This window comes from Myotis yumanensis, unplaced genomic scaffold, assembly GCF_028538775.1.
Source record: "Myotis yumanensis isolate MYYU_CA2020_CCGP unplaced genomic scaffold, mMyoYum1.0.hap1 SCAF_22, whole genome shotgun sequence".
Classification (NCBI taxonomy): domain Eukaryota; kingdom Metazoa; phylum Chordata; class Mammalia; order Chiroptera; family Vespertilionidae; genus Myotis; species Myotis yumanensis.
In genome coordinates, this window is record NW_027223773.1 from 13,607,662 (window position 1) to 13,627,641 (window position 19,980).

The 19,980-nt window shown below is 51.7% G+C and overlaps 1 protein-coding gene across 1 annotated transcript in view; it reads left to right on the top strand.

Annotated features, from left to right (window-relative positions):
* LOC138999351 (kinesin-like protein KIF26B) overlaps nucleotides 1-19,980 on the top strand; it is a 230,501-nt gene that overhangs the window by 39,463 nt on the left and 171,058 nt on the right. The window lies entirely within an intron of this gene.

Below are 19,980 nucleotides of genomic sequence, written 5' to 3' on the forward strand. Positions count from 1 at the left end.
CTCCCACAGCAGGAGTGCTGCTCAGCCAGAAGCTGGGCTCACGGCTGGTGAGAGCAGCTGCCATGGCACGAGCCTCTCGCACCTCCATGGCAGCGCTACTGAGCGGTGGCGGCAGCAGCAGGCGCAGAGGGGCCGGGATGCGGGGAAGCGGCGCCTGGCCCCAGCTCGGGCTCCTCCCTGGCCGCCTGCCACTTCCCACACTGCTACATCCTGAGGCTGAAACCAGCAGTTCGACAACCCCCAAGGGGTCCCGGATTGCAAGAGGGCGCAGGCCAGGCTGAGGGACCCCACCAGTGCACGAATCCGTGCACCGGGCCTCTAGTTGAAAATAAAACACTAGGGAGAGTTTGGGGCCATTCTCTGACCTCACCCTTTAGGACAGGACTCTCCACCTCAGCACTGTGGGCATCTTGGGCCGGATCCTTTTGGGTTGTGGGGACCGTCCTGTGCATTGGAGGGTGAGTAGCAGCTCCTGGCCTCTGCTCACTGCATCCCTATGGCACCTTTCCCATTGCACATGTCCCCTGACCGCGGTTCTGGGAACACGTGGCTGTAAGGGTGCTGTTGCGTGGGGTGAGGGCCTTCGTGGGTGCAGCTCTGTGGCCGGCGTGTCCAGATTTATCTTCTTATCACAGAAGGAGCTGCTTAAGCATGAACAGTGTAGAGATGGCAGTTTTCTTCCTGCTTGAGGGACCCGCTGGTAGTCACCAAATACCGCCCAGCTAATCTTAGAAACTGAAAACACGAGGAACAAAAGAGAAAGGCATTTCAGCCATGTTCTCTGCCTAATTTAGCAACTTGGTGGAGACAGGGCCACAGACGGGGGACAGCTGGGAGTCTGACCTCAGTCCCCCGATCTTATGAATGAGGAAACTGGGGACCCGCCCCCTGAACCTGGGGGTTCATTCGCAGCAAAGCCCGAGACAGAAACCGAGTCCTCTGCTATTTTTTCCCCTCTGCAGCTCATTCTTTATTTGGTTCTTGAAACTTAACCTTAGAAAACTTGTCCTGCCTCAGATTGCTAAGCTCCCGACATTGAAATAAATAGGAAATCAGATGACCCTTGGGTTCCAGGGGTCCTCAGTTCCAGGTCTGCCTCAGTTTCCTCCTGTGCAAAGCAAGGAGGACACCTACTCCTAGGGCTGCTCTGAAGGTTGCGATGAGTGTGGTACAAAGGACTATGCAGATGTTAATTCAGAATGGACGTAGCTAGCATGTCAGTAGGGCAATGTTGGATGGCTTTTCCCGTTACCCTCATGAATGGTAACATTGAAAGCACAGACGTGAGCAAGGGGCTCAGATTGCGAGAGGAGGGTCGGAGGGCTGATACCCGGGGTTAAGATGCAGGCCAGGCAGCACGTGGGCTTGTGGAAGACTGGCTTTGAGGTCCTGATTAAACTGTGGTGCCATGTTTATTGTCCTATGAGCAATCGGGCCAACTTGAATGCATGGGGAGTAACAGGAAACATGTATGTGCAGCCACCATCCACGGGGGCCATCGTGCTGGCTCTGTGTGGACATGGATTCCTGATTGTTGGGACCTTCGGATGGGCTCACTGGGAGGCCATGTCCATGCCATTCAGGGAGGGAATAGAGAGATGGAACAGAGTATGAGGAAACGCCACAGCACAGAGGACCCCAGGACCTGGGCAGGCCATCGGAGCCGTCCAGAGGGGAGGTGACTGGAGTGTTGAGGACCTGGAAGCCGCCTCCTGTAGGCTCAGTCCGGAGAAGGGTCCTCAGTTGCCCTGGGGCCAGCATGTAAGAGAGATGTGGTTGGTTCTGTAGGTCACCCAACCGTGTGGGCAAAGGCTGAATAACACCTAGTGATGGCAGGGAGATAGCTCCCAGGTCAGTACGCAGGCGAACTCGCTCACCAGGCAAACTGCCCAGGAGAGAGCGAGGTCCCCGTCCCTGGGGGAGGTCAAGCTTGCATTGGAGGGTGACCCGGCCTCGCTGGGGAGAGAACAGGCCGTGCTTAGCTGGGGGGTGATCTCCAGAGCCCCTCCTCACCTGAAGTTCTTTGAATGGGAAGAGCCATCAGGTCAGAGTTCACCCACAGCTTTTTTTTCCCCAATGTGTTGACTGACAAACCCCAGAGGAGGATTTGAAGCAGGAGAAGCGAGGGGTTGAGGCTCCCGATGGGAGTGTCTAGGGAGAACAGGTACTTCCTGCGGCCGGACAACCCGCAGCATCTCCGGCGCCAGGGCATGGCTGTCGGACTGAGATCCCTGGGAACATCCGAGGGCTGGACAAATGCGTGCTGGGGGCCAGCTTTCAGGGTCACCCGGGAGGACTTGCACACAGGCAAGCGAGCATCAGCGGACGGAAGGGCATATGGCGGCAGGCCGGTCCCGAGACTTGCTTGTACAGCCAGGGGCGAGTGGGGACACTGCATGAACCCAGGGCGGCTGGGCCGGAGATGGCGGCTGGGGGGCCCTGCAGGGAGTTAGCGATGAACTGAGATGGGACTCGTGGTCTCAGAAGCCCATGGCTGTGGTGTGAGCGTGCACAGAGCTGGACACATCCCCAGGGCGGCCTGGATCGTCATTTCATCGAGGGGGATGCTGATAGCACTCGGGCCTTCATGGCGCAAGGCATTAAAAGTCCATGGATTGTCAAGGGTTTACAGTCTATAGTTGCAGGGGTGGGGGGAAGTACCGTGTGAGAAAGAATAATTCTTCATGTAGGTACATACATGTAGAGAGTGGAGCACAAGTAGGGTTACAGTTGTGAGTATGCGAAACACGGAGTTTATTCTTGAATTATTATTAATTAACTAGAGCCCTGATGCACGAAATTCGTGCAAGGGGCTCGGCCCTCGCAGCCCTGTTTTGTCCGGAAGGTCACTCCACTGTTCGGCCATCTGGACTAATTAGCATATTACGCTTTTATTATTATAGATTGTTGTATTATTTTACTTATGAACAACTGTAAACCTACATTTGCCCTGCCCTGTATATAACACACACACACACACACACACACACACACACAAGTACATTCATCCCCCCTCACCCCCTGCCCTGCTGTTCTTGTCAATCCCTCTGGGCTATGTCACTCCCAAGGAGTGAGGCAGCATTCTAACCCCCCTTTGCCCCCGGCCCCGCACCCGCCCGTCCCTGATGGGGCCTAAGCAGAAGATGGAGTGTCTTGCTCTCAGTCAAGAGACAGAACCAGGGATGCCTCCTTGGACCCCCCAGGTCCACGGGATATGACGGCAGCCTGAGGGCGTCCAGGGCTTTCTGTCCCGGCTGAAGCAGCGCCGTGTGCGGCAGCTTTGGATGCGGGTGAATCTGGATCCGTCGCTGGAGCCCAAACCGCAGCCCTTCAGCGGCTGTGGGCTGATGCTGAAGAACAGGGGGTCCTTCCGCACAGGGTGTGGGGGCAGGGTCAGCGCCTATGCCTCAAGCCCGTGCTCACCGCTGTCCGGTGCCTTCTGCTACTGGGTGGTGGAAGCGCAGTACCCCAGTTTGCTTTTCAGAGCTCTGGGTAGAGGTCGGGGTGGACCCTGTTGCATTTCAGAGATTTAACGTCTATAAAATAAGAATTCCAGTCCTGAAAGAGGAATGATGCTTTTGGCCAGGGCCACCCCAGGTGTGGTCTGTGGTCTGTGGATGGCGACCGGGCCGACGGTGACTGGTCTGTGATGAGGGGTAGAAGTGGAGAGGAGGCATTTAGGAACTTCGGGAGCAGGTGACAGAGTGACTTTATGTCTGTGGAACCCAAGAACTGAAAAGTGGGGTTGAGCTCTGACTGGTGTGACTCGGTGGGTTGGGCTTCCTCCTGGGCTCCGAAAAGTTACTGGTTCAATTCCGGGTCAAGGGCACATGCCCAGTTGCCGGCTCCATCCCCAGTAGGGGGTGTGCAGGAGGCAGCCTATAGATGTTCCCTCTCACATTTATGTTTTTTTTTCCTCTCTCTCTCATCCCCTCTCCCTTCCTCACTCTCTAAAAAAAAATTTGATAAAAAATATTTTTTTAAACTTACATTTTGAATATAACTAGAAATTCTTCATCACAATCTGAGAAGCACTGCTTTAGAAAGCGGTGAAGCCCAAAGCACTTGTCTCCTGCTTCTCTCCCCAGAATTTCTTCCCCTCCCCGAATTTCTTTATGAATTTAAATCTCAGCATATTGGTAAAATATCTTTGCTTCAGGATTACTGTGCCCAGTTGCTGGAAAAACACGTTATTTTGAGGGGAAATAGAGTAACACTGGCGTAGTAAAAATAACACTAAAAATGTTAATGGTAATCCAACAAGGATGTTGACACAATTGGTCAACAAGTTGGTTAATGATCGTGTTGGCTTTGAACTCTTCAAACGAATGTCCTTTGCATGATTCCCATGTTACTATGAAGTGGTACATGAAGTAGGTGTGATGCAATTTTCCCATTTGTTGACGGTTAATTTTGGATAAAGATTTCATTATGTACTCAGCCTTAAAGATACGAAGTTGTAGGCCAAGGGAGTGGGGACTTTATTTTTATTTGCAGAGCCGTGAACAAATCCTGGGTTGTGCACAGCATTGCCTTGAACCCTGGTCCACAAGGCAAGACGCCTCTTTCAGATGATCTCATCTCTTCGCATTGATGTTCTTTCCCAAATAACCATTTAAAACCGAGTTGTTGTTGTTTTAATTCATGGAGCAAATGAACCTCTGGAGGATTTTCATCGACAGGGTTTGAAAAATGGTGAGAACTGCCAACTATCACAGGCACTTCAAAGAGACGAGTTCCGAGTGGAGACGTGTAGAACCCTGCCCGGCTGTGGCGCTAGTGAGCACGTGTGGGTTCGGTCCAGTCCGCAGACGCCACTGCCTAGTGGGATAGTGTTTGCTTCCAGCCGTAAGACCATTACTTTTTATCAAATTCAAGTCAGATTTTCAAGCAAAATTATTTAAGGGCATTTTTGATTATCAATGGTTTTTGGTTGTTTTTTTTTTAAGTCTCCTATATTCTTAGTGTAAATAAATGCCTTTAAAATAGGTTTCCCTAGGTCAGGGGTCCTCAAACTTTTTAAACAGGGGGCCAGTTCACTGTCCCTCAGACCGTTGGAGGGCCGGACGATAGTTTAAAAAAAAACGATGAACAAATTCCTATGCACACAGCGACGGCAAAAACACCCGGCGGGCCGGATAACTGTTTCCGGCGGGCCGCATGTGGCCCGTGGGCCGTAGTTTGAGGACCCCTGCCCTAGGTTTTGGTTCATTCAGACGACTCAGTGCCTTCAAATCCTCGCCTCTTTGTCCCGTTGCTCATTGTGGGGTCCGTCACTTTAGTTAGAGCGTCTACCTCTTTCTCTCTTCCTTTCTGTTCTTCAAGAACAGGATTATTTTGTGCTTCCTTCTTCAAGATTGTATCTTTTACACAGTTTTTTACTGTTGATTAAAAATACCTCCGTCCGTGGGTTTGGAATTTCTGGGTGAATTTGGGGTTCACCTCACTAACCGGTTGCTCTGAAATTCACTCCGTGGGACCCATTTGCTGTTTTCTCCTTCCCACTTGCCATGCTGTCCCTCATTTCCTTCCCCCAACTCCTTCAGCTCCTTGACTTTGTCCCAAACTCACTGTTTTCTTAGGGATGTTGCTATATTTCTGTCCATCTCTCTCTCTCTCATGTGATTCCTTCTATCTTTGGTTTTTGATGGCTCCTGTGTTACCTGACGGCTGTCTCCAAGCCCCTGGAGCACATGGCTGGCGCCATGACTGACTTGATTGGTGACCCACTGAGACCAGAGGTTGTAGCGGCAGTAAAACCAGGACCCGCTCAGGTTCCTGGGGTCAGGAGCTCAGCGGAGCCCAGAGGGTGGACCCTGGCCTCTGAGGCCATTGCTTAGGTCGAGGTCGCTCCACGCCTCACCCCTGGTGGGACCTGTCTCAGTGCCGTGTACCCAGGGGCTGCGGTGTCTACAGCGAAGGTCCTGCCTACAAGCCATTTCCATATTCCTGCCCACAGCCAGCTCCGTGGGGCCTGGTACACTGGTTATGGCAAATGCTTTTCTTATGGAATCTGTACAGCGAAGGCTTTTGTGAGTCCCTGGCAAGTTCGCACACAGCAGGAGTGCCTGGTTCCGTGCTAGGAGTGTATTAAGCCCAGGAAGGATGAGGAGGGGCGTGAAACTGCTCTTGGTCCTCTGGTTCTTCCAGCAGGTACAGGTCCCTCCAGGGAAGCTCAGGTCTTCCCGTTATAAAGACACGGACAATTATGACCAGAGGAAAGCCATGCCGTGCCCACCACAGCTGGTCTCGGGCGACCTCGGAGGTGGGAAATGGGGCGGGTGCACGAGACCTGACTTACCTGCCAGTCACTGTGGAGAGAGGCAGCGTTTCCGCCTTGTCTTACAGAATGGAAGTCACGTTCTAGTACCGTGTCCGTTATGATAAAATGATGCCTCTACAAAACAAAACAAAATACAACCAAACAAACAAAACAAACAAAGCAATGTCAGCGCTTTAGGAGCTCGCTTTGTGGAGCTTCTCTGTATCGTTATGTCCTTCTTGTTTCTGGTTTTGTTGTTATTGAAGCACCTTGCACCTACCCTGTGTCTACCCTGCCCCTTCCCTCTCGCCAGCGTCCCACTCTGACTGGTGTCTTTTGTTCCCTTTGCCTCATCACGCACCCTCCCCCCCGCCCAGCTCCCGCCCTAGTCCAGGCTTCCACTGAAGAGGGGCTTTCCCTGAGCTCCTATGGGACCTCGTGGTCGGGGCCGATGTGTAGAATCAGGAGACAAGAGCAACAGTTGAAGGAGCGGGTTGGCAAGTGGGGCTTCCATGTGGCCACTGCTCTGCTGGCTGAGCCCAGTGCCCCCTGCTGGGCTCCATCCACCCAGATGGGCATCTTTTTCTCAGTTGTGCAAAGGTACAGCCTGGGGTCCCATTACACCAACTGTCCCTGCCCCTTCCCTGGTGGCCAGGCAGCCAGCGGCCGGCGTGATCTTTGAAGGCCTGAGCGGGAGGCCAACCCCCACCCTCTGGGACTCCCGCTTGTTTATTTCTGGCAGGTCACACCTTTACTTTTCTTGGAAAAGACTCCATGGACTTCTCAGAAAACAAGGGACTCTTTCTCATGTGCATTGGTGAAGCGAACGTTTAGGGATCATAGTTAGTGTAGGAATATAGTTTCGCTGGAATGCACATCAGTCACAGTATGAAAGGAAAACATTGAGAGGCACGTGTATTTAGTGCCATCAGATTACAAGGGCCCCCAGAAACTTTCAGGTGTTTATGGAACAAAGAGGTAGATCCTTGCCCAGCTCAGTGGTTGAGGGTCGTCCTGTGAACCAGGAGATCACGGTTTGATTCCCGGTCAGGGCACATGCTCAGGTTGTGGGCTCGATCCCCAGTAGGGAGTGTGCAGGAGGCAGCCGATCCATGATTCTCTCTCATTCATGTCTCTCTCTCTCTCTCTCTCTCTCTCTCTCCCTCCCTCCCTCCTCCCCTCCTTCCCTTCCTCTCTGAAATCAATAAAAATATATTTAAACTAGAGGCCTGGTGCACAAAATTCCACCCACCCCCCCCCACCTGTGCCCACTCTCAATCCAGGACCTCTTGGGGGATGTCTAACTGTGGTGCTGGCCCTGCCCCCCCTCCGCCCCCCATTGCCACTGCCAGTCACCTTCCTCTCGGGAGGCAGATGCTCAAAACAGGAGGCAGCTCCTGCGTTGAGCGTCTGTGCCCTGGTGGTCAGTGCACATCATAGCAACTGGTTGTTCCACCCGTGGTTCTGCCATTGGGTCTATTTGCATATTAGGGTTTTTTTATATAGGGTAAAAGGGGGTAAATCCTTGATGGCTTATGAGAGGCAGCAGTGGTGCTGAAGGAAAAGTGGCCTAATTCAGTGTCTGCACTGTTATTCTTTATGTTCAAAAAATAAATTCTAAAACTCTCCAGATAGAGAACCGAACCCCACGGCCCCCAGGACTATTCACTTTGGGGCTGTGCCGACCATAACAGAGCGGCATTCATGGCCCATCCTGGCTGGTGATCTGTCCTAGAGAAAATGGCCAGTGTCTGCAGCCCCCTCCCCATCTCCTGCTGCAGGGGGTGTGTGAAATGGGGCATTTTCTGATTAGACAAGCCCTTTGTCTGACTGATGGCTGGTTGGGGTGTTGGCAGTCAGCTCACAGCATCTGGGAGTCATTTGCACAGCGTTGCCTCGGTTGGAACCCAGTTCCTGCCTTGGTGTGGATGTTGGAAGGCAGAGGGAGCCTGAGGGACCCAGTGATTGCTGTCCGGTGTCCCCAGGGTTAGGCGTTTCCGTTCTTAGTGACACTTTGAATGTCTTCTTGACTGATGTGGGTGGGGGTGGGGAAGAGGGTATTGGGCAAAGCCAAGGAAAGGCGGTGGCCTGTGGTGGGATCCAGACTTTGCCACGGCCACACTGACGTCTGGCAAGTCACCGAGCCTCTCTGAGCCTCAGTTTCTTCTACCGGATGGCGATCACCATGTCTCCTTCCCAGGACTGGGGGAGGGTTAAATGCACGGCGACAGTTCTGTGCAAAGTCCATCTAAATCCTAGAGCTGATTGGAGAGGGGGCTTCTTCAGGAGGAGGGAATCGGCCCTCAGTGGGAAATCCACGAGTTCTCAGCGTGGTCTCTTGAGTAGAGGACTTGTCAAGCTGCCTTTGCAGCGTGTTCACCTGGCACTTCGTAACCTGCCTCGACAGCCTGGGCCTCTGTGGCCAGGTGCAGGGCAAGCATATGCCTCGAGGACAGAGGCACCTACATGGGGCGAATTAGACACTCAGCCCTGAAAGCCTCAGCTAGACAGAGCCAGGCGCCCCTGCTGGTGGGAAACGGTAGTAACCTACACAGAGAGAAACTCCGCCCTCCCCAGCGGGGCTTCCGCGTGCAACTCTAAACCTCTTGAAAGCCCTCATTTTGTAGCTTTATGCCCTAGAAAAACTCTCACACAATCAGGGAGACGGCGAGGGGAAGGGAGGAGCACCTAGGAATGCTGCTACCACATGGCTTGGTGGTGACTCAAGAGCAGGGAGCTGGGATTCAGCCATGACACTGACCTCGGACGTGAACCAGAGCAGGAAGTGAAAGAGAAGCGAAAGGGGGAACATTCCCCTCGTTTGCTGATAGCCTCGGGGTGTGAATGGGGCTGTAGAGCCAGAGTGAGGCGGCATGGCGTCCACGCAGACAGAGCACAGGGTGACCGGGTCCTGGAGGAGAGGGTGGGTGGGGAGAGGACACAGTTCTATCTACGAGGTTTTCTTAAAATGTGGCTCCCAGGCTGCGCTTCCACCACCACCTACGGCCACGCCTGCGGGGCTCATTTCCTTTCGTCAGCACTTGCTCATGTAGCAGCCATGGCCGGCATTTGTTGAGGGTTTCCTGCACTACTCTCAGTTCTTTACAGAAATTTAACCTTTGAATCCTCCCCCGCGCCCAGGTGGTCCTCTTACTGTCCCGTTGTTTAGATGTGGGAACCACGGTCAGTGGCCAGCAGGTGATGAGCAGGTACCTGAGCCCGGCCATCGGAGCTGTGAACCGAGTGTAAGGCACAGGGTCCCATTGGTCTCTCTGATCTTGGCTGAAGCCTCGGTGCCTGGACGAGCCCCTGAGAGATGCCCGTGGAATGAATCAGCAGATGCTCCCAGCGCCTGTGCTCTCCTGCCACCACACTCAAGGCTGTGGTGGGTGGGTCGTCATGTGGTCTCGGCACGAGGATGGCGAAGGAGACCAAGGGAGGCCGTGGATGCGCAGCAACCGCAGAAGCGGCAGGGAGGACATCGGACCCGCTTCTCTTCATTGGCCTCATTTCTCTGGTTACTAAAATATTGCTTCCTCTGTTACTCAGAGTGGAAGCTGAAGGGTTTTCAGGGACTTACAAGGCTTTCTCCACAGTCTGCCCTTCCCCCCACCCTCTCCCACTCTCCCTCCTGCTTACTCTGCTCTGGGTACCTGAACCTCCTTGCTTTCCCTCAAAAAGTGCCAACCATCCATACCCCCTGGGCTTTGCTCTCTCTGTTCCCTCTGCCCTCGCCCAGGTAATGTGTGACTCAGCCCTCCTTCTAGACCTTTGCTCAGATGCCACTTACTGGCAAGGTCTTCTCTGCCCTCCCTGTTTAATATCACAACTATTCCGTCTCTGCATGTCATGCCTATTGTCTTAGAATATTTGTTGAATGAGTGTCTGAATGAATGAATGAGTCTCAGGCTAAAAGGGACATGGGCAGCTAAGTCTCTGGATCAGGGGTCCTCAAACTTTTTAAACAGGGGGCCAGTTCACTGTCCCTCAGACCGTTGGAGGGCCGGACTATAGTTAAAAAAAAACTATGAACAAATTCCTATGCACACTGCATATCTTATTTTGAAGTAAAAACACAAAATGGGAACAAATACAATATTTGTATTTGCATGTGGCCCGCGGGCCGTAGTTTGAGGACCCCTGCTCTGGATTGTTCGCCACTCCAGTTCTTGGAGAAGTTCCCATCTTTCCTCACTCGGTTCAAACGACAGGCTCAGGATTTAAATTATTCTTTCAGCTTCAGGACATTTTGGGGAGATAGCATCACAGTACAGCGTGGGCAAAGGCTTCGCTGGGAAATTGAGATTCTTATCAGAGCGTAAGTACCTCGTTGTCTTTTCTCGAGGTTTTGCAAGAGATGGGACAAGTGGTGCTGCCCGGACAGTAAACCCAAGAAGGAGTTAAAACTGAGGAAGGAGCTTGAGTTATAGGACGAGCACTGAGGCCGTGGGCTCCCATCTTTTTTCCTGTCTCTCGGAAAACCTGCCTTTCCCTCCCTTGAACAAACCTCTCTGCGTCCTGTCCCGCGTTGATTTATTATTTTAATTCGATAGCTGTCTTGGTGAAGTATGTAAAGCATTTGGGGATAAAGTCATGTGGAAGACATTATGGGAACTAAAGATGGATTGTGTTACGTGGGACCGGCTAGAGCGTCGGGGTGCTGACGAGTCACATTGCCGATGAAAACACAAATCTGTCCCTGCATCGTCTGGCGAGTGAGGGAGAAATCGGCTCCTCGCTGAGAGCGGGAGGGAGGCTGTCGGGAGCACAGCTGTGGTGCTTTGGCTGGACGGAGGTGGAACCGAAGCACGGAGAGACCTAGCTGAAGGCTCGGCTGTTTATGCTCCAACGTGTCACTGAAGGTGGGGTTCTTGTCTTCTTGCCTCTAAAATGGAAATCGTGAATTTTCCTTTGCTTCTACCTGGTTGCTAAGGTGTAGATTTCATGAGAATGGGAACAGCGTGCAACTGCCCCCCCCCCCCCCCCACACACACACACATGCACACACAGGTCAGTCATGCCTGGTGTAGAGGACCAGCTCAGTAAATGAAAGTTGCAAGAACGAATCAGCCCTGCTTCTCACAGGGCCAAACGCTTCAGGAAACGAAAGCGGAACAGCAGTGGGATTGTGCTGGAAACATCTACGCTTGTTGTGCAGCTTCTGAGTTGTCCTTACCGCAAGTACCAGGATTCACGACAAAAACCATTCCGATGACACATATGTAATATCTTAATCAATAAAAGAAGTATATAAAAAAACCCATTCTGATGGATAAAAAGCGAAAGGAACCCTTTTCCTTGTTGATTTCAGCACAGATTCCGCAGGACACTCTTTCTGATCGCCACCTCTTTCTGTCGCTCATCACTGTAACCCGATGCTTCTCTTAGCACCTGGCTGCTTGTTTGCGGAGGGCACTGGAATTTGGGAAACGGGCTTTTATGAGCCTGGAAATAATGGCCTGTGTCATTTTCTTGGCATCTTCCAAACCCAGAGCCTTCAGAGTCCCCGTTTGTCCTTGTAAACCCCAGCAGAGGACAGAAAGGGCCTGGCGGGGACAGAGAAAGAAAAGCCCCTGGGGCACCTGTGGTGAGAGGGTGTGACCGCACCAGACAAGCCACTTGGAATCAACAACAAGCACATAGAAACCATCCCCCACCATTTACTGCCAGTCTTCTAGGTGCTTCAAAAAAAAATATATATATAGTTCATTTTTCTCAAATAAATTTTCATTTATTATCATCTCAGGCTCTTTGGTGCTCAGCCTGACGCGACGAGGTGGCATTTGTGGGGAAAGCAGGCTCCCGTCTGACCTGACTATCCAGCATTTTAGAGGCACCTTCTAGGGCGGTGATGGCGAACCTTCTGAGCTCGGCCTGTCAGCATTCTGAAAAACCCTAACTGAACTCTGGTGCCGTGTCACATATAGAAATTTTTTGATCTTTGCAACCAGAGTAAAACAAAGACTTATATTTTTGATATTTATTTTATATATTTAAATGCCATTTCACAAAGAAAAATCAACCAAAAAAATGAGTTCGCGTGTCAGCTCTGACGCGCGTGTCATAGGTTCGCCTCTAGGGATGAAATAGCTAGTAAACAGTCTTAAGCTCCTACACGTACTCGCACCACTTACAAGTGTCTAAATACCAAAACGAGCCCTTGTTTCCACCCTTGAGGAGCTCCAAGCGTCAGGTTGAAATTGAGAGGGAGTGGAAGAGGGCCAAGGATTACCGGCGAGGCTGCAAGTCTGCCCTGGCCCCAGTCCAGGCTGTTCCCAGAACCTCCCCTCCTCCCCCCGCTGCTCCACAGCCCCTCACACAGCACTGTCTCCGGGTCCCCCCGGAATTCTCCAGGTGGATGGAGGTGGCTGCAGCAGGTCCTGTGGGCTCCCAGGGCTCCATGATTCTCTGCTCATCATCCTCTGAGCAAAGCCCTTTGCTCCAGGCTCAGCCCTGTGACTGCCCCAGGGTTTCTCCGGCTGCTGGAGCCCCCTGCGCTCACGTGTGGGGCAGGCCAGGGGGCCAGGGAGGTGGTCCTCTTGGGGGCAGGTCCCAAATGAGGCTGACAGGGGGTGGGGGGAAACGTGCCCCCAGCTTCGTTGGTCCTTGGTTGGGATAACACTGAGACAGCGTCCACCGTGTGTCTCAGATTTCCTAAGTAGGCTTGAGCCTCAATTGCCCACATCGGCTTCATGCCACCCCCCTGCTGGCTTCTTTCTCTTTCTGTCTCATTTTCCCACTCCCCTCCTGCTGCTTCCTGGAATTATCTCCTGATTAAACCTGCTAGCACTCTCATCTTTTCCCAGAGGTGCTTCTACAGAAACCCAGCATAAGATATTGGCGATATATCCTCATCCACCCATCCATCTATCCATCCATCCATTTATTCTTCCTTCCTTCCTTCCTTCCTTCCTTCCTTCCTTCCTTCCTTCCTTCCTTCCTTCCACCCACCCATCCATCCATCCATCTAGCTGTCCATTTATCCCCCTCCCTCTCTCCCTTCCTCCTTCCCTCCCCCTCCCTCCTCCCTCCTCCCCCCAGCATTTGGCAAGCCCATACTGTATTCCAGACATTATATTAGACCAGTGATGGCGAACCTTTTGAGCTCGGTGTGTCAGCATTTTGAAAAACCCTAACTTAACTCTGGTGCCGGGTCACACATAGAAATTTTTTGATATTTGCAACCATAGTAAAACAAAGACATATTTTTGATATTTATTTTATGTATTTAAATGCCATTTAACAAAGAAAAATCAACCAAAAAAATGAGTTCGCGTGTCACCTCTGACATGCGTGTCATAGGTTCGGCGTCACTGTATTAGACTCTGAGGATAGCAAGCAGCAGCCACTGCCATCAGGGAGCACCTAGTCCAACGGGATAGCCAGTCCTCTGCTGGACAGAAGCAACAGGGACGCTCAGGACACAGGCTTCCCTGTGTCGCTCTCCCTGAGTCTTCAGGTTGCCTGGTAGTTAGAGATGACTTCCCACACCTGCAATGATCAGAAACTATCTTAGTCACCTGCTTCTTTATTGCTGTTTTCCCCTCCCAGAATGTAAGATCCAGGGCTCTTGTCTGTCTCGTTCCACCCTCGCCTCCTCAGCTCTCAGAACAGGGCTGGACCGCAGTGAATGCTGGGTGAGCACCTCTCAGAGGCCTGGTGGGGCCTGCAGGAGCCTCTCTGTCGCCCTGGCCCCAGAGGAGCCCACCTGTGTTACAGTAAAGCTGAGCTCCTCTCTGAAGGCAGTGTCTGCGACGCACCCCGACAGCCTCGCTCAGGCAGGTGGGAGAGGAGTCCCCGCCCGCCCCCCCCTCCCAAGGCCACCAAACTGAGGGCAGGGCTTTCTTCCACTCCCCCCTCCTTGGCAACTAAGGACTTGGCCTAACCCTTACCTGAGGCAAGCGCTCTCCTTTAACATAATGGAGGATGAGTGCTTTCCTGAGTCTGTTGATCTAAATGTTAGTCACACCCCAAAACACCTTCAGAGCAGCACTCAGACTGGGGTTTGACCAGACAGCCAGCACCACAGCCTCGCCAGCTGCCCATCACACCGAGAGCCAGCACCGAGTTTCACTTGAGAACACTTCCCGTCCCTGCGGGCTGCCCTGCGGGTGCCCAGGAGGCGTGCCTCTGCCCTCCCTCGCTCACCTTCATCTTCATCCTGTGCTTCCGTGGTCTCTGCTGTTGGCATGTTTAACTGAATCCTCATGCCTTGTGGATAAATGGGAGGGTCCCTTATCATTGACAGCTTAAGATGTGAGCATTTAATTTTAGCCTTTACACCACAGCTTAAGAAAATACAACCGGATATCATTCACCTTTAAGCTTCGCCGTGGTCCTGATCGCCCACCACAGCCTCATGGCCGTGTAGTGGGTTTCTACTTGCACGATCTTCATTTCCCTTAAGCTGGACCCGTGAGGGAAATTGATTTATGGAGCCTAGATCCTGCTTAGTTGTGGGGAGGGAAGCAAAGTGTTGTTAAAGCAAGTGGCAGTAAATTTAAAAATCTCTAGTATTTTTTTACACATTCAGGAAAAAAAGTCAAACGTACGTTACTATTGCTATGGGAGCTCATAAATAAAAAACAACAAGTCTGTATCCTATACACCTGGAAATTCAAAATTACAAATCTGTTCATTCCGTGATTCTCCCTTTGCCAAAGGGGAATGGGGGGTGGTGGCGTTATGGCTCTAACAGGCTCTCTCATCATAGCTTTATAATCCAAGCAGTGATTCCTCCATGTCTTTTGACTGTTGCTTACAAAAAATTTTTGTGTGTGGCGGGGGGGGGCGGGGTATAAGAAAGTTACTGACCTGAAATGTAGACTCTAAGAATTTGTGCCATTATTTTCACTCTCTAACCTTCCTCTTTTGTTACTTGTTACTTCTCTTTCTTTCTTTCTTTCTCTCTCTGTCTCTCCCTCCCTCCCTCCCCCCCTCCCTCCCTCCCTCCCTCCCTCCCCCTTACCTCTCTCTGGTTTTGGTTTTGGATTTTTTATTTTGCACATATTTTAAAACAAGTCTAGTAGCATCAGAAACAAAACATGGGAAAGTCTTCTTTACTTTCTCTCTGCTCTGAGCCATAGCTGCCTCCATGTACTCAAACAATCCACCCAAGCAGGCTGGGAAGAATTTGATTGGCTCTGTCGTGTTTGGGCACCTGCTCACCACAGAGCTCCCGAGAGGGGGGAAATGCTTTTTCCTCCCATCGCTGTGGGAGTGCTTGCCACCTGGGCCAGGTGGCTCTGTGTGCGAGGTCAGGACTGAGCAGCCCTGCGACGATGTCCTGCAGAAGTAACAACACAACTTCGAGGCCCCATATGCTTTTACTTCTTCATTTTGTTCTTTGAGAACTATGTTTACTTTTTTTTTGAGAAAGTGCATAAATGAAGGAGAAAGAGAGGATATACTTTAATCAGATTATTAAGTAAGCCTTTACAAATAAGTCATACTGAAGCAGCAGAAATCAGTTTTCACTACCATACCACCCAGCCCTCCACACTTAGGGTTTCCCGAAGAGAAATGAAGGCATGTTCCCACAAACACTTGTACATGAATGTTCATAGTAATCCTATATAATAAAAGAGTAATATGCAAATCGACCAAACAGCGGAACAACCGGTTGCTGTGATGCACACTGACCGCCAGAGGGCAGACACTCAACGCAGGAGCTGACCCCTGGTGGTCAGTGTGCTCCCACAGGGGGAGTACTGCTCAGCCAGAAGCTGGGCTCATAGCTGGCGAAGGCAGTGGCCTGCCTCCGCAGTAGCACTAAGGATATCCAACTGTGGATCAGGCCCACTCCCCATGGGGTGTCAGACATACCCCAAGGGGTACCAGACTGCGAAAGGGTGCAGGCCTGGCTTCTGTGTGCCACTTTATGAGGTCAGGATTGAGCCCCCCCCTCCCCCAACCAGTGCAAGAATGTCATGCACCGGGCCTCTAGTATCCTATCTAATAATAGACAAACATGGTAATTGACCATACCTTTGCTACACCTCCCATCGGCTCATCAGCATGATATGCAAATTAACTGCCAACAAAGATGGTGGCTAATTTGCATACTGCAGGCAGGGTGGGACAGCGCAGCCGCCAGTACAAGCCGCCATCCCGGGCCACAGGCCGGCCCCAGAAGCCCCAGAAGCCGGTGATGGGGGGAGATGGGGGTCCCCTGCCCAGGCCTGACACCTCTGGCGGAGGCATCAGGCCTGGGCAAGGGGCCGATCTGGCGATCGGAGGGTGATGGGGGTCGATGCCTCTGGCCAAGGCGTCAGGCCTGGGTGAGGGCGGAGCCGGTGATCGGGGGGGAGATGGGGGGTCCCCTGCCCAGGCCTGAAGCCTGGGCCAGAGGCGTCAGGCCTGGGGCGGGGGGCACGCTGGCGATTGGTGTGAACTACAGAGGAAACACCTTTTCTGACCGCTCATTGGTTAAGCTCCCTGTATGCCACTGGTAATATTCTTAGTAACTTGGGTAATAAGAATCCAAAAAGGTGATCTAGGGTTTTTCACCACACTCCTGGTGAAAAAAGCGAAAGTCTGCTGCTGGAGGGCTAAGAAATGTCATATCCTGCCCTAGCCTGTTTGGCTCAGTAGATAATGCCTTGGCCTGCCGATGGCAGGGTCTGAGTTCAATTCTGACCAAGGGCATGTACCTAGGTTGCAGGCTCCTCTCTGGCCAGGGCCCAGGTCAGGGCTCATGCAGGAGGCAACCAATCAAAGTGTTCCTCTCACTTTGATGTTTCTCTCTGTCTTTCCCTTTCTCTTCCACATTCTCTAAAAATCAATGGAAACATATCCTTAGGTGAGGATAAAAAAAAATAATAAAGAAATTATTATTATATGAAAGACACATCTTGAAAGTGCCTAAAGAAAGTTGTCATTTTTTTCATGGTGAAGGGACTGGAGTCCGTGTTGATGAAAAAACCTTGGTGGCTGTGGTGACTGGCAGTGGCCACAGCAGTGGGGTGATGGGGCTGGTGCCTTCCCCTGATCAGCCCGGTCACCTCCCACAAAGGGAGGCCAGACTGTGGCTTAGGCCCTATCCCCAAGGGGAGCAGGGAGCGGGCCTAAGCTGTCACTAGGACATCCCCTGAGGGCTCCCAGTATGTGAGAGGGGGCAGGTTGGGCTGAGGGACACCTCCCAGTGCATGAATTTCGTGCACCAGGCCCCTAGTTATTCATAATAACCAAACACTGACAACAACTCAAGGGTCCACCAACTGATAAATGGATAAACAAAACGTGGTATATGTGTACTGTGGAATGTTACTGAGGGTATTTAAATTGTTGGTAAATATAGCAGCATGGATAAGCCTCAAATAATGATAGTGAGTGAAAGAATCCAGACTCCCCCACCAAAACAGAAGACTGCATATGGTATGGTTTCATTTATTTTAAATTATAGGCTCTACAAACTAATCTATAATGACAGAAAGCAGAGCATTTGACTAGGAATGGCCGTGAGAGGGAGAGACAGACCACAAATGGGCATGAGAAGAATGGGCGTGCACATTGCCTTGTCATGTGCACATGACACAGGTGTACACATATGACAAAGCTCATGACATTGTCTACTTAAATATGCACAGTTGATTCTGTATCAGTTATACTTCACTAAAGCTAAACAAACGAGTTTTATTGGGATTAGAGAAAATGTTTTGAGATGGGGAGAGAATGGCCTTAGAGAGCAAGTACAATGTTGGGATATTTGGAGGGAAAAGTGTTCATAATGGGAACCCACAGAAAAGCATATTGAACGGACTTTCATTAACATTATTCCAAGGGATCAAGATAAAGAAGTACCATGGGAAATCTCCAAATGTGTGTGTAAAACTAACTTCTTCCAGGTAATACCACATCGTCAGGGTAGAATGAACAGGAGAAGAGATTAGCAGAAGCGCTGTAACGAGAGCAAGGAGCGGCCGTTTAGGTAAAACCACTCAGACAGTTAGTTCTGTGAGATGGTGGACAAGCTGAGGACTTGCTGCCTGTAGGGCCCTGAAGATCATGGCCAGGGACACCAGCAGTGGCAGTGTGATGGACATGATCATAAAGAATATTGGCAATAAAGTGAAAGGTATCATTTCCCCTTGGACAAAATGAAACTCTGCACCTACAAGTTCCTCTGAAGTTCCAGCAAGTACACCTTGTGATACAGGAGAGAAGCCAAACCACGCAGTGGTCCGTCTCCCAGGAGATGCGCATACTGTGGTCACCACATACCGGGGGCGTCCCCACCACCAGTGCGAGCAGCGGGCGCTATTTCATTCTCTTTTCCCCTCTGTCTAATGTGCTGTTCACCTCCTGCTGGGACTGAGCCTGGATTATCCGTCTCCACCTGAAAGTATAGGACGTCCTGTTCCCGCGTCTCTCTTGGGGTTGCTCCTGTTGCTCGTTCCCGTCAGAATCACACCCTCGCTAGATGATTGGAGGTGACCGATGGAGTGACTGATGGACGGGATGGTCATCTTCCCTGTGGTGGCTTCTCTGGGTGGCCTCAGCTCTGCCCCTCCCCTCCCTTCCGAGCCCGGAGTGGGGCCGGCCGGCCCTGGAGCTGATGGCTTCCTTGCTGGCTCCCTGGGTGCAGCTGCTGTGCTCTTGCCCATTCAGGTACCAGCCCCCAGGGAGCTCAGGTCTCTCTGTGCAATGCACTTGATACTGAGAACGCCAAGGCGCTCATGGGACGTGCGCTAGCCTTGATGCTTTCACTCAGGCCTGACCACCTTGTCTTTTGTCTTGAGTCCACTTCTGTCTACTGAGTGAATAAGAATGTGCCGAGTACTGGGATGCTAAACCATAACTCTTCAGAGGACTCACCTTGGGAAGAAGGAGTGAACGTGGACCTTCTGGGGGTGTGGCTGATGCCACGAGCCCGGAGGAGACCTGGGGTTCTCTGTGGAGCGTCATGCAAACATCCCAGGGCTGTATTCAGTCGGAAGTTTGGTAACTGTTGTTAGATTCAGAATGGGCCACAGTCTATGAAGTGTCGAATCCTCTCTTGCGTACATAGAGCGACCTTGGGTTTTAATGACTTCATGCTATGCGTTCATTGAGAAATGTATTTCAGTGAATTCCAGATAGTCTATGGGTTCCAGGTAGTGGGGCCTGCTAGGCTCTGGCTAGCCTCGTATTTTGAAAACCAGAAGAACAAAGCAGCTAGCAAGTCCTTACAGCGATCCCAGACATTCACAGCCCGGCCTTCTGAGAGTGAAGAGCCCTGGTGCTCAGTTTAGCACATCTGTCCGTGAGGATCGAGCCTCGGAGGCTGTTTTTGGCGCACAAGTTCAGAATAACATCATGTGGAGTTTGAACTAAAGTGAATATAGCGGCAGACAGCCCATCACCATAATAGAAAGGCCGGAGCTGCAGCTGCCATGCACATCAAGGCGCTCGCTTTCATGGCGCTCTGCGCCCCCACGGACCCTGCTCATATGGAAGCGATTGGGGTGAAGAGAACCCAGATGTTTCTAAAAATCAGTGAGAACGGTTTGCAAGCCCGAGTCCAGACACAAGCTGGACACACCACAAAGGAAATGCATTTCCCATAACCTGCTTCGGAGGAGGCTGTAGATGACTTGTCTTTGAGTTGCGTTTGCTGTGAAGTGTCCAGTCATCGCTGCCACGGTGGCTGGACCGGGAGGGCGGTGTTTCCTTCGCAGATCCAATTCCTGGGAGTGGGTGCGCCCTAAGGGCTTCGTCCCCATCGCCCTCTCCGTGGC